This window comes from Diospyros lotus, chromosome 5 (assembly GCF_014633365.1).
Source record: "Diospyros lotus cultivar Yz01 chromosome 5, ASM1463336v1, whole genome shotgun sequence".
NCBI lineage: Eukaryota > Viridiplantae > Streptophyta > Magnoliopsida > Ericales > Ebenaceae > Diospyros > Diospyros lotus.
Window position 1 is genome coordinate 37,303,797 of NC_068342.1, and position 14,098 is coordinate 37,317,894.

A 14,098-nucleotide genomic window follows, 5' to 3' on the forward strand; every position below is an offset into this window, starting at 1 on the left:
GGAGGATTCCCAGGCCCACCACAAAGGAAGTACTATCCTTATTCAAATACCTATAATCCAGGGTGGATGGATCATCCCAACTTTAGTTATAGAGCAAGACCACAATTCCAACATTACCAGCCCAGACCACATATTCCACTACAACCTTTTTCAAGTTCAGGTATGTCTCTAGAAGAAATTGTTAAATCACTTGCAACTACCACACAATGATTTCAACAGGAGACAAGAACAAGCATCAAGCAATTAGAGAATCAAATAAGTCTACTGGCATCTTCAATGAGCAAGTTGGAATCTCAAGGTAAATTGCCTTCACAAACTGTTGTTAACCCAAAACAAAATGCTAGTGCAATCACCTTGAGGAGTGGGAAGGAGTTGGTAGAACCCAGCAAGATGAAGCAAAGAATTTTAGGAGAAGAAACTGAAAAAGAAGTTGTTCCTCAACCTCAAACTGACAAGCCTAAAGGACTTAATAGTGAACAACCCAAGGCCTTGGTGACAAATCCTCTTTTTCCTACTAGATTGAATAAATCCAAGAAAGAGGAGGATAAGAAGGAAATCCTGGAAACCTTTCGCAAAATTGAGATAAATATTCCATTACTTGATGCAATTAAACAAGTGCCTCGATATGCTAAATTTCTGAAGGAATTGTGCACCAACAAGAGGAAGGTGAAAGGTAATGAAAAGGTAAGTATGGGGGAGAATGTTTCAGCCATCCTTCAAAAGAAATTACCTCCCAAATTCAAGGACCCAGGTGTGTTCATTATCCTTTGCAAAGTAGGTAATGTCAGGATTGAGAAAGCAATGTTAGATCTAGGAGCTTCAATAAATGTCATGGCTCTTTTTGTTTATTCATCTTTGAATATCAGTCCATTAAAAGAAATCGGTGTGATTATTCAATTTGCTGATAGATCTAATGTGTATCCTGAGGGAGTTATTGAGGATGTTTTAGTGCAAGTTAATGAATTGGTTTTTCCTGTTGATTTTTATGTGCTTAACATGGAAAAAGATGACTCATCTAATCTAGCACCAATTTTATTAGGGAGACCATTTCTAAAAACATCTAGGACAAAAATTAATGTGCATGATGGAACTCTCACTCTGGAATTTGATGGTGAAATTAATAAATTTAATATTTATGAAGCCATGAGATATCCTAGTGATGTGTCCCCTGTTTATGTTATGGATGTTATTGACCCTTTAGCACAAGAAATTTTTGATCTTATTGATGATGATAAGTTGAAAATTGCACTCAGCAGGAACTTCACTCTTGAAGGATTGGAGAAAGTTATGAAGAAGTTTGTGTTGGATTCTGACTTGCAAGATGTAATCTATGAATTGGAGTCACTTAAACCTATGCGGTATAATGTGTCTCAAATTGAATTGCCTCTTTCTCACACAAAACTCTTTTCTTCTGTTGTGCAGGCACCAAAATTGGAATTGAAACTCTTGCCAGACCATTTGAACTATGTGTTTCCTCATAGTGCAGTTGAAATACAAAGGTTGGACACCAGTAAAACTTTTAAGGTCAATGGTCATCGCCTGAAACCTTTTTATGAAGGTTTTCAGGTGTGTAATATTGATCAAATTAGTTTGGAATGTCGAACTTACACCGATTGAGAAGTGGTAACGTCGGGCTAGCAACATTAAATAAAGGCGTTGCTTGGGAGGCAACCCAAGATAATCAGATTTGCTTTCTCTATCCATTTTCTTTTTATTTTTGTATGCATTATTTTTGTGTGCCATTTTCTTACATCTAGCCTTACATTGGGGACAATGTAAGTTTTAAGTGTGGGGGAGATAGTGCATTTAGAGAACGCATTTTGAACGTTATTTTTTTTAAGGATGTCTAGGATGTTTGCCCCAATGATGTTTAAGAATTCATATGTTATAAACTTAGATTGACTTGAGGTGAGAATGTCATAACATGATTGAACAAAATACTTGCATACTTAGGCTAGAATTGACTTGAGTTTGATCCTGAAATGTTTTAACTTGTGTTAGTAGACCAAAACCATTATTGGGTGAGCCTTTGAGCCTTTGAAATTGAAACATACATGGCAATCTCGTGTTTTCTTTTGGAGTGATGTTCATTCATGTAAGATTGCTATAAAACTTACTTCTAATACTAGTTAAAGTTGCAGATTCATGTGCATGCATAAAGATAAAAATGGCATATAGGATTGATAGCCACTTGACTTAAAAGGCCAGCCTTACATAATTGACTTTAATATACCTATTTGAGCTTATTGTCATTTTCTTTGTTCAACAACCCTTGTTAATGAGCCATAAACCATTTTCATTTGCTATCCTTATTTTGTTTACCCATCTTTGGACTAGTAGAGCATTTGAAATTATTCGATGGGTTTTGAAAAGGACGGTGAATTGAATGAGTGTGGAGATGCTATTGTTGATTTGTTATGGCTGTGTTATTGATAAAGTGGAATGTATTTGGGGAATGATTATGATATTATGTCATTGTGAAAAAAAAAGGGTTGTGAAGAAAAAAAGAAAAATATATAAAAAATATGTGTTAAAAAAAAGAAAAAAGAAAAAGGAAAAAAAGAAAAAGTGCATAGACATAATATTGGACTTTTGAATTGACTAAAGGAAGCAATAAGGAAGGAAAAAAAAAAAGAGTTTTGGTTTTTGGTTGTGGTTTTGGGTCCGTAATGCTTAATTAACCCAAATTGTTTCTAAATGCTCTATTAGTTTCTTAGATCTTAACCTTTTTCCCTTTTATATCCTACCTTTACCTTAGCCCCATTACAACCTTGTTAAAGACCATTTGATTTGTGTATGGCATGTGATATCGTAAACAAAGATTGGATGAGTAAGCAAGTTTATGGTAGTAATCTAGCATGAATTGAATTTTGAGTGAATTTTTCCAATCCTTAAACATTTGAGTGACGTGTGAGGGTCTACCATACTTGTTAATTTCTTTTTGAATGAAAATCTCTTGTTTATTTTAATTTGAGTTTGTTAAGTGTTTTTAGTTCATGACGTGTTATAGTGTTTGATTCTTTGGGTTGTCTTTGATTATGATATGTGATATTTTTGGTGTCATCAGGGGAATTAGTGTGTATGTGTCATGTCTCATAGTTTTGCTTGAGGGCAAGCAAAAGATAAGCGTGGGGGAATCCTTACAATATAAGTCCTCCTTAGTTGTAGAGAACATTTTATAACTTTGACACTCTAATTTTCTATTAGATCTCTCTAGTTAGAAGATAGAATATTCAATTATCTAAGTTTTCAACTTTATAGGAATTGGAAAACTTCAAAAATGTTTTCTAAATTTTCTAGAGATGAATTGCATTGGTTTTGAAACATAAAATTTTAAAGTTTTGCTTAGTTGTAAAATAGAGTACAAAATTACAAAATATTCTCTATAAGTAAAATTAACCCATAATATCTTTGTTTTCACAAGTGCCCTTTGAAGTCCACCCTTGAAGCTTAAGAGGCAATGTTGTGTTGGGTTGATTTATTTCAAAACAACACAAAAAATGTTTGAAGCAACATACATCGAACCTTTAGTCACAACCTCACGATAGGCAAATAACCTTATGGTGATTGATAATTTCACTCTAATAACCCCTCAAATCACATTTTTTTAGACCTCTATAAGATATGATCTATATGAAGCTCTTTTGACATTCTTGCCATGTTGGAATATTGAGATCTGGTTAGATCTGACAGTTGTTGTCCTATGATAACACCCCTATTTTTTCTCCATCATCGATAGTGACCCTTAATTTGATCAAACAACAATGTGCATAGAGCTCATTGACAATTTGACCATGTTGAAACATTAAGATTTGGGGAGATTTGAGAGTTGATGTCATGTAAGTGGATTTCAATTGGAAGATGTCCTTTCCTAAATCAACATTAATTGCTTGAACTTTGTTGGATTCAACATTAGAAATGCTTCAATTGGGAAAAAATAAAAAAAGAATGCATCAACCATTGTCACATATTTTCCAAACCTAAAGAAGTTAGCTCTAACAGGTTCATTTCCTCCACTCAAGAGAAGGGATTGGTGATCATTTTACGGGGACACAAACAACTTAGAGCATTTTGATGTTAAGGATTGCATTGGTTTCAATATTACTAAAGTTTGCTTCTCATATTATGCTAACATTCAAGCAAGAGGGTTCGCAACTATACTAAGCGCGTATTATGATGACTTAACTATTATATCATGTGCTTGATTGTCCTGATGCTTTGACCCTTACTCTGACTAAGGGTTATTGTAGGTCTACCTAGGTTTCAAAGTTCATGCCATTCACCTTCATCATTCAAAATCTAGTAAACATGCTTTCAAAGCTGGCTCCAAAAGGATAACAAAATGGTGTAGGTTAAGAATGAATAAGGTAACACACATTTCATAGAGCATGGGAAAATTACCAGCTAACTTACGTTTCTATCAGAAAGGTGAATCTATAGTTATTTTCAAAATTGCCAAATATGTTTGTTAAATGTTTTTCATTAACATTTATTGCTTTTTCAATCAATTTGCATATTGTACCACCCCTTGATACCCAGGTCAACTCCTATGTTATCCACTCTTAATTCCATTTGAATTTCATTGATTCGGTAAAAAATTACTTGAATTAAACTCTCGATCAAAACCAACCATTGAAATCCCCTCGATATTGTGACTCATTTACCCTAAAATAGAAAAGATCAAAATTTGTATCTCACTAGATCTAGATTTAAATTTTTGTAAGAACCCACATATGCATGTATGTAAATATATATGTATAGATCAAAGGCAGAAGATAGCTAGAAACAACCAGAAAAAAGCCAAACCTACATACCTTGGGGTTGGACTACTTCGACAAGTTGTAATAGACGGTTGGAGCTCGCCAAATCTAAATTCCAATAACACCTCTAGGACGATTAGGGTTGAATTCACAGTGGATCTAACATGATAATGGCATAACCAAATGAGTGTTTAGCCAATGATGGATTTCATGTCATGGAATGAATCAAGCAATTAAGGACATTTCAAATATTGACAGTAGCTCCCACTAAAGCAATTGTAGTAACTCTGGTACCCATTTGCTTTGCTCGACAATTAGCTAGATGGGAAAAAGATGAAAAAAGTTAAAGGGAGAAAGAGAAGGAGACATGCAAAACTAGGGTTTGGCAAAAACCCAAAGGTCTCATTGTTTCCTCTTTTGTGTGTGTGTGTGTGTGTCAATTATTACATCCTATTATTGTATTATATTTTTTGGTATATGAGAAAATGTGCGTGATGCAAACCTATCCTTGTGAAAATCATATTTCAAAATAAGCTTTCATATTTCGAAAACATGCATGAATTTTTTTGGCGCGAATGCTTAAATGAAAAAACAAAAAAAATCCAAACTCATGCAAGATGTTTCGAAACCAAGGTTTTATGTTTTGAAACACTGTTCTGTTACGTTTCTATACATATTCGAAATGCTTTTTGATATGTTTGAATAAATTCAATTTTTTATGCATCATGTTTTGAAACAAAGTTTCCATGTTTCGAAATATTAGTCTGCCATGTTTCTAAACATGTTTCAAAATGTATATTGATAAGGTCTCAAGTTTTGCTAAATCTATATGCTGTATTTCGAAACCTATTTGAAAACTAGGCTTATGTTTCGAAACCTATATAGTATGTTTTGAAACCTCTGTCAACAGTGTATCATTGTTTAACATGTTTTGAAACATGTTTTTGAAGTATGTTTCGAAACCTTCTTTTCATATTTCGAAACATCTGACTCTGTCAAAAGAATTTTAAAAAATTCTGTCATGCTTTTGCACTTTATTTAAAAAGCTATTTTTAAAAGCCTAATTTTGAAATTATCCCCATACCCTGATGATTTAATTTCAAATATGCTTTAAGTGGAGAATAAAACCAAATCATTTTGTTTTTAAAGAGATGTTTTCCACTCATTTTGTCTCTTGGTGCATATCCAACTGTAAAGGCTGTATGTTTCGAAACATGTTATGTATGTTTCGAAATCTCTGTGTAAAAATGTGTTGTTTTGAAACCTAATAAGTATGTTTCGAAACCTATTTCTTTTATCTTGTCTCTAACGGTTATAATTAGCCAAAAGTCTATCTTTTTGTTATATATATCAGCTCTTTGAAGACAAGAAAACTCTTTCTCACAAGCATACACAAATTTTTACACATCCACAAGAGATTTTTGCCACAAGCACAAGCGAACGAAGCTCTTCTAATGAACTCTCAAGGAAGATCCTTTCAATCATTCCTTGGTGTTCATTGTGGTGCAAAAAGGAGAAGCAAGCCAAAACCAAAGCTCTCATTCCTTCAAGCTCTCCTTACTCCATACCAATAGGTTTGTTATAACTATTTGGTAAGGTATTTTTAATTACATTCAAATTGTTGGGTTGTAAAAGATAAGTGTTATTTATCTTGTTGTAAGGTTTGAGTTGAGCCCATAAAAACTCATTGTGTAAGGTTTTAGGGTGAACCGTAGTAAAACCCTTGGTGTCATTAATCGCTAGTGAAAGTGATTGTGATTTGCAAATCCTTCAAGTGAGTAAAAGCTTGAAGGTAGTGGAGTAGGCAAGTTGCCGAACCACTATAAATCATGTGTGTACTTAATTTCTCATTCCTACTTGTTGTTATCCTTGTTCATTTTTTTTTAAAAGAATTGTTTTTGAAAATCTAAACGAGTTTCAAAATTCGCAAATTAATGAGTAAGGTTTCGAAACATACCTGCCAATAAGTGTGATTTCGAAACATACTTATCTATATTTCGAAACATACTTAGCAGAAATGTTAGTTTCAAAACATACTCCCTCAAGTTTCAAAACATAGTGTCCTGCAAGCCAAAGTTTTTTAAGTTAACAAAAATTTACCCAAATCCCAATTCACCCCTCCTCTTGGGATATACTTGCCATTATATAGAACTAACACCTATACCCTTAAAAAACTTCGTCCCCAAACTTTCCTAAACCTTGAAATAGATGTGGCTATTTCTCCCTTATAACCTACTCACCTTCCCAAGTTGCCTCATTTTTGAAGTGATTGCTCCACTTGACCTTAACTTCTTTAGATCAATGTTTTCTTATTTGTTAATCTAAGGTTCAAACAAGCCTCTTTTCATGTTTGAGGTCCTCAGATGTACCTCTTAGATGTTATGGAGCAATGATTCATGAAAAATTAGGTGTACTTTATCCATGGAAGGTGGTAGTGCTTAGTAGTAAGCTACGACCCCAATCCATTCAACAATCGAAAATGGTTGATATAGTGTGGCTTAATCTGTCTTTTCTTTCCAAATCTAAAACCACCTTTCATTGGTAACACTCTAAGATTCACATGATCATTAATCGAGAATTCTATTAGTCTTTGACGTCTATCAACACAAGATTTTTTTGACTTTGACCATTAAAAACCTATCCCAAATCAATTGTATTTTCTCAAGACTTTCTAGGACATAGTTAGTGCCAAGGTGGGGTTTTTTTTCCTACTGATGTGCAATTCCTTCCAAAAAGCACCACATACAAGGGTCATTTGTATGCTAGATTGGTAGTTGTTATTGTAGACAAATTCTATTAAATGCAACAGAGATCCCCACCTACCCTTAAATCAATGGTACATGATCAAATCATATTTTCCAAAATCTAAATAACTCTCAAACTGCCCATTAGTCTATGGGTAGAAAAATGTACTTAATAATAGTTAAACATTGAGAGCCTCTTAAAAAGACCTCTAACATCGTGAAGTGAAAATAAACTCTTAATTAGAAATAATAGAAATTGAGACCTCATGAAAGCAAACAATTACAACTACAAATTTTTGGGCAAGATAGGTCATGAAAATGGATGATTAAATTGGAACAAAATAGGTAGTTTAGCCAATCGATCCACTACCACTCAAGTAGCATCATGACCCTTGATCGTCCTCGATAGTCCCATAGTAGAATCCATAATGACATTTTCTTATTTCTATTCTAGTACTGATAACTTCGGTAATATTCCTTCTAGTATTTAATTCTCTATTTTAATTTGTTGGCATACTGGGAATAAAAAATTGTTCTACCACATCACGATTTAGATCGTCCTATCACTTCATTTGTCATAAGTTGTGTCACTTCTCCATCCCTTAACTTTTCCAAAATTTCATCACAAAAACCCAAAATTTGTACAAAATTGACATCAAACCCCAAGCTTTTCTTTATTTTATTTTATCACCCCAAACTTTTAATTAATAGCACAAACCCCCTTCCCCAAATAAGGAAAAAATAACCCAAGGCTAGAATCACATCGCTACCACCCAGTGTCGATTGCCATCGCTAGTCGCCATCTAGTAACCTCAGTTATCCAACACCATAATCAGAATCCCCACCTTACAATAACACAATATCCAAAGTCCATGTTAATCCAATGATCAAATCTACCTAGATTTGACAATTAACCCTTGGAATTTCGGTCACTATGAGCCACCACGACCAATGATTCTATTGAATTGGATAGGTCATCGAATTCTATCAACTACAATGGTTAACATATCCAAACCAAATCGATCCAATAGCTACATCTTACCAAATCTAAAAATTAACTTTTGGTTAAAAGATTCTATTTTTGGAAGGGCATCATTTGTCATCATCTAAAGCAGATTCAAATGATTAGAGTTAAACATTTAGAATTACTTTGGCTTTGTAACCCGCTGGACGAAAAATCAAAAAGATCAAACGATTAGATCTCATTATATCTAAATTTTAATTCTTATAAGAACCCACATATGCATATATATGTATATCAGAGTTAGAAAATCACCAAAAACAACCAAAAATAGGCTAAAACTACTTACCTTGGGGTTGGACTACTCCAACAAGTTATCATTGATAATTGGGGCTCACCGGATCTCGACTCCAAAACTACCATGAGAAAGATTAGGGTTGATTTCAGAATGGATCTAGCATAAGATCCTTAGAGAATTGACCAACAGTTGGCCTGATGGGGAAAAGGATAAGAGAAGATAGAGAGAAAAATAGAAGAAGGTAGGCTGCGATAGGGCTTGGAAAAAATTGAAAGGTCTACTTGACCCTTATATACTGCGACCTTGACCTATTTCGACCGGATTCAATTCAACAACCCGATCCGTCTCCTCTTTATTTCTTATTTCTTTTTTTTTTTTTACACACACACACACACACATATATGTCTCAATTATTACTACTTTGATATAAAGTGGAAAGTTCAAAGACGAATAGTATAATTTATCTTTTCTTTCTACTTTCCTACTCCATTTCAAGTTCAAGAACATCCTCGATGTTCTTGCTAAGTTGCCATTTCCAATTATGAGTGAACATGTAGCCAAAACAAAAAAAGTCATTCTTCCCTTTCTCTATATATGCACACAAGGGTTTTGAAGCTACATATAAATCTAAATCTAGATATCTCTTCCTTTGTTACTGCTACCATTTGCTTCCTAGTTTCATTAACACCCAACAATGTCAAACAATTACTTTAAGTCACCAACTAGCTTAAAGCAACCAGGAAGGGTGTGCGAAGGAGTTTTGGAGATCTCAAAAGCTTTGCTTCTTTCCCCTTTGGCTACAAATGTACCAATACTTTTAGCTTGTGTTTCTTCCTTGATGTGAGACCAAGGTATTCATTTAATTGGAGAGTGCTTGAGCTTTCTTGGTCATTTTTCTTAATGTTTGGCCTTTTGAGGTTGTGGTTTTGAGTATTTATTCTTTATTAGGTGTGGTTTTCATGCGATTGATGGGTGTTTTTGGCATGAATAAGGTAATTGTTTTATGTTTTCTTGGAATCTCAATAAGATTATTACCTTTTCTTTTACATCTAAGTTTGTTGGTTTTTGTTTATATAAAAAAAAATTAATATTATCTAATCTCATTACAATTTTAAGTTATCCCGTTTTCTAAAATTATAACTTCTCCTAGTGTTGGGTATCCACCTACATGTGTGGTGGATCAAGGCCCAAGCCCAACAAATTGTTTTAATTGAAAAAAAAAGGGCCCAAGGCTTATTATAAATATATATATATATACATATGGAGCAAAACTAGGGCATCAGTGAGAGAGTTCATGCGTGTGTGATTGTGTGAGAAAATCTCAATTTTTAGCCACCAATTTTCTATCAAAAATTGAGAGTTTGAGAAATTTGGGCATCCTGCGCAATCATAGGTTAATCCTTGATATCTCTACATTATGTGGTCCGATCGTCACAATTTTTGGATAGCACCTTCGTAACTCATCGTACTTCAAATCCAATGGTTAAGATCAAGATCCAATGATCCATCTAGGGACGATTTTCTTATTCAACATAGAAGTCTCATCCTCTTACATCTGGCCTTATATAGGCCTTTCCCATGGTTTCTTAACACAACCATGGGGAACATTCTAGCTACTCGCTACAAGTGGCCCATGTGGGCTACAGTTATTATAGGAATCATGCAAAAATTTCAAATTGCCATCAAGGTCATAACATTCCCTACTCTTAGAAAGTATTATTATCCTCAAGAATCTATAGAAGTTTCATAGCTCGTGGAAATTGAGTTAACAATTCAAGAAAATACTCCCAATTGGTGTGATGAGGGTCTTTGTGTGACCACTTGACCAACACTTGGGTTAGGGGCAACGAGCCTTGGTAAATCACCTGCTTATCTAGAATGGCCTGAGGCTCCACTACCTCTCCCTCTTCCTCACCCATAGTGGGTACTTCCCAGTTAGTTGTCTCTTGTGGCTTAATAGATTTCTTTAATAGGGATACATGAAACACAGGATGCATGTTAACCTGTGATGGCAGTCTAAGTTTATAGGCAACCTTCCCTACCTTAGCCTCAATGGCATACGACCTAAAGTACTTGGGGCTTAGCTTAGATATAGGGGTAGATGTGAATGGCTGCTGCAAAAACCTCTTCACTCTCAAATAAACCTTGTCCCTTATTTCAAAGGTTCAGTTACTCATTCTCTTGTCAACACTTTGCTTCATCCTTCTTTGGGCTACAACCATCTCCCTCTTCAATGCATTCGAAACCTCCTGCCTTTGTTGTGGGTATTGCTCCACTGAGGCCATAGTAGCTATAGAACTCAATAGGGTTGGAGTGAGGGGTGGTCTATAGCCAAACATTGCTTCAAAAGGGCTCTGGTTGATGGTAACCACCTATTCTAGCTCCTTGGCTTTGTGAAACCCATGCAACTTAAATAAGCCTCCAAGCATTGACTAACTCTCTCTATTTGGCCATTTGTTTGGGGGTGACAGGCCGTGGACATGTGCAACCCTACCCCCATGCTACAAAACAACTCTTGCCAAAATACACTTATGAAAATCTTGTCTCGATCCGAACCAATGGACTTAGGCACCTCATGAAGTTTGACCACTGAATCCATAAACTTCCTAATTACAACCTCCTTAACCCATTCTGGCACCACAGTCGATATAGATTGACATTCCCATTTTTCCCTTCTTCTTGAGAGGACATTTGCTACAACATTTTCCTTCCCCTTATGGTATACAATAATATAATTAATCTAACCCCATTAGCTTTAACACTTTTTTCCTCTGTAATTGGGTGTGCAACCTTTGCTGAGATAAAAATTACACGCTTTTATGATCATTCTTGATGATGAAGGGCACTACTTCCAAATAATATCTCCACTTCTCAATAGCCACTAACATGGCCAAGAGGTCCTTGTCATAAACACTTAGGCCTAAGTACCTTGGAGCCAAGGCTTGACTGATATAAGACAAGGGCCTGCCTTCTTGTATTAATAATACACCTATATATTCCATGGTCACATGCATCCATTTCCACTACAAACATTTTAGAAAAATCTAGAAGGGATAACACCAGTGCTTTTATCATGGCCTTCTTGAGTACCAAAAAGGTTTCCTGAAGCCTCAGGTTTCCATTGGAAGTTATCCTTCTTAAGGAGCTTAGTTAGGGTTTTACTAATGGGGCCATAATTTTGTATGAACTTCCGGTAGTACCCTGTCAACTCAAGGAAGCCCCTTAACTCTTTTCCTGTCTGTAGACTAGGCCACTCCACCATGGTTGTGACCTTAATGGATTAGTCTTCACCCCTTCCCCAGAGATAATATGGCCTAGATATTCCACTTCATTTTCAACAAAAGTACACTTTGATAGCTTAACATACAACTTGTTAGAAGTCAAGACCTCAAAGGTAATATGAAGGTGGGTTAGGTGTTGTTCATAGTTCTGGTTGTATATAAGGATGTCATCAAAGAAAATAAGGATGAGCTTCCTCATGTAGCGCTAAAAAACTTGGTTCATTAAGGCTGAGAAAGTGGCTGGGGAGTTGGTGAGCCTAAAGGGCATCACCACAAACTCATACTACCCTTAGTGTATACGAAAAACAGTCTTATGGATGTCATTAGGGGTCATCAAGATTTGGTGATAGTCGAATCTTAGGCCTAGTTTGGAAAAGATTTATGCCCCATTCAATTCATCTAAGAGATAATCAATAAGGGGTATGGGGAACTTATTTTTGATGGTGTAGGAATTGAGTTAATGATAGTTAACACAAAACCTCCATGACCCATCTTTCTTTTTTACAAGTAAAACGAGGGATGCAAATAGGCTTTGAGAAGGTCCGATGATTGAGATAGAGTGCATATTAGTGACTTGCTTCTCTATCTTGGCCTTTTGGATAGGTGAGTATCTATATGCACGTAGGTTAACTAGGAGTGAGTTTAACTTAAGGTATATAGAGTGGTCTATGTTCTTTTGGGTAACAGGCAACAAATAGGTCTTGAAATTCTCACAAGAGTAAATTTAAGCTATTAGGAAGCTGTTCCTTAGTGGAGGATTGGAGCATGGCCAAGCTGTCTTCCTTTTGTTGCTCATTTTCACGTTCATTTCCTTCCTGCCCATTCCATTCATGCATGTGAATAGAGTATAATTGAGCAATTTGCCCCCATTTGTTTTGCATCAACCTTTGTAATTTGCTCTCTTTTATCAATTTACACTTTCCCTACTCCATAATACCCAAAAGAGTCAATTTGGTGCTTTCCATATCCACTATGACTTCCAATTTGTTGAAGTCAAAGGTGAGAGGGCTTATTATTCTCTCTCGTCCAATCAAAGCCCAATACTATGTGACAACCTCCCAACTCAAGAATCCTCAAATCAACTTGGAACTCCTGCTCTTGCATAAACCACCTGAATCCTTCACACTTGTTGTGGCTGTACATTTTGCTCCCATTGGCTATAGTCACTGATAATAGGGTTGTGGCGGTCATCTTGCACCTCAATTCCATGGCAGTAGCTTCATTTAGGAAGTTATGCGTACTGCCACTATCTATCAACACCAACAACATCGACCTTTCTCCCACTTGTCCTTGCACTTTGATTATCTTCCCAGTGGTACGCCCCCTGAGAGCATGAAATGAAATTTCTACTCCTTCTTGCTCTATTTTTTTTCGTATTGATTGCTGTTACTTCTTGCCTCTATTCCCCTTTTATTCCATTCACTAATTCTTCAGCTCTATCTTCCTTCTCTCCTTTCATTTTCAACAGTTGTCTCCTGCATATATTCCCTAGACCATGCTTCTCCCCACATTTATAATACAACCCCATGAGCCTTTTCTGCTCCATAGTAGTAGATCTGAGGGGGCTGGGGTTTACCCTAGACCCCTTTGCTGCCCCTCCAACCATTAAGGCTCTAGTATTCCCTTTTGGAAGAAGGTTGCTAGGTGGTAGTGGTTTGACCACTACCCTGTTCGTCTTGTAGATTGCCTCCAACGTTAACTCTTGCAATCTAGCCTTCTCTGCTGCCTACCTAATTGTAGTAGGCATCATCATTTTCACCATGGACCTCAATTCATCCTTAAGGCCACTAATAAAACTAGATACAAAGTATTGGTTAATTAAGATGGGTTGTACATTCCACATAAATACCCCTAATTCCTTAAACTTCTCTTGATATCCAGTCATGGATCCCTCTTGCTTGAGTTTTTTAAACTCTTTTATTACATCCTCCATGTTCCTCTCACCAAACTATACACATAATTTTTTGACAAAATCTATCCACCTAGCATTCATTCCCCTTGATCTATACCACCCTTGGAACCATGCATCAATCATGTCATTTAGATAGGTTGTA